General features: G+C 57.1%; 2 non-coding genes across 2 annotated transcripts; one reads left to right on the top strand and one right to left on the bottom strand.

Annotated features, from left to right (window-relative positions):
- Window positions 1-387: 387 nt before the first annotated feature.
- Window positions 388-459, top strand: TRNAA-CGC (transfer RNA alanine (anticodon CGC)). Its single transcript has one exon. It is a non-coding gene; the product is annotated as a tRNA-Ala (tRNA).
- A 265-nt stretch (window positions 460-724) lies between these two features.
- TRNAG-GCC (transfer RNA glycine (anticodon GCC)) lies at window positions 725-795 on the bottom strand. Its single transcript has one exon. It is a non-coding gene; the product is annotated as a tRNA-Gly (tRNA).
- Window positions 796-1,398: the final 603 nt, after the last annotated feature.

The following is a 1,398-nucleotide window of genomic DNA, read 5'->3' as shown; positions in this document are numbered from 1 at the left end:
CCCTGTATGGGAAGTCCGAGACAAGACATGCTGCAGAGATGCGTGCACTAACACACGGGACCACTGCAGGCAGCACGAAGGGGAGCCGGTCGGAACGCACCGCCCAGCAAACAGCGGAACGTTTTGGCCAACAGCCCGGATCCCCGAGGACAGCACCCGTCGGGATCCTCCACGGGGCACCAGCAGTAGGAGGGCGGCCGGCCCTCGGGGCGTAGGCACGGAGCGGGGCGGCGGGGCTGTGCCAGGAAGCCCGGGGACAGGGAGGGGCGAGCGGGGCCGGTTCGAGGGGCCGAGCTGGCCACAGTGAGCTGCTCCCGGCTGGGTTCGGCCCGGCCTCGCGCAGCGGCCCGCCCTCTCATAGCGCCCCGCAGGAGTTTTGCCACAGCCGGGGATGTAGCTCAGTGGTAGAGCGCGCGCTTCGCATGTGTGAGGTCCCGGGTTCAATCCCCGGCATCTCCAGCGGCTTCTTTTCGCTTCGACTGCTTTTTTTTTCCTCTCTCCCCAGCTGCGGGACGCTCCCGCCGCCGCGATTGATGCGGCTCTGCCCCGCAGCACCGCTGTGCGCTTCGGGCGAGTCCTCGGGGAGGCCGGGACAGCAGAAGCTGCAGCTTCTCCGGCCTTAAAAAGCGAACTGCTTTTTGTCAAAATGAAAGGCAAACGAGTAAATAAATAAAGCCTTGCAAAGGAAGAGAAAAGTAACGGAGAGGAAACAAAAAGGTTCCGTTGCATTGGCCGGGAATCGAACCCGGGCCTCCCGCGTGGCAGGCGAGAATTCTACCACTGAACCACCAATGCACATCTTGTATGGGTGACCTGCCGGTCCGTCCTACAATACAGCAAACGCTGGGTTTCTGCTGTCATTTCCTCCCCTTTTTTCTCCTGCCAGATCTGTGCTCCAGCCATCACTTCCAGGAGAAAACGTTTTTAGAAAGTTGGCAACATTTGTATACATACTTTGCCCCAAGAGATTAAAAACCCTTTAGCTTTCTCTACTGAACTCATCCCTTAAATTCAACAGCATTCAGTCTGAATAACAGCAGGTTTCTCCTTGTACCTTTCCTGTGCTGGGAGGACATTGCCAGAGGAGGCCACCAGCAGAGGCCACAGCTCTCTGCTAAGCACAGCCCTGCTCTGAGGCACACAGCCCACAGGCACTGATACACCATGGAACGCAGTGCAGCAATGGGTAATGGTGTAGGAGCACCTGCACAGGGATGTAACGATGGCAGCCACTGCAGCACTGCAGTGCAATGCCATCACAGCTCCTTGTTCCCCTAGATTGCAACCTCTCATTTCACACTGGCAGAAAGTAGCAGAGAAAAAACATCAGGTAGTAATTCTTACTGAGGCTATGCTTACAATATCTCCAGTCAGCCCTGAAACACTTTTTCCAGAACA

Source organism: Lagopus muta, chromosome 8 (genome assembly GCF_023343835.1).
Source record: "Lagopus muta isolate bLagMut1 chromosome 8, bLagMut1 primary, whole genome shotgun sequence".
Lineage (NCBI taxonomy): Eukaryota > Metazoa > Chordata > Aves > Galliformes > Phasianidae > Lagopus > Lagopus muta.
The sequence above is the reverse complement of the archived record's forward strand: the minus strand, read 5'-3'. Positions and strand labels throughout refer to the sequence as shown.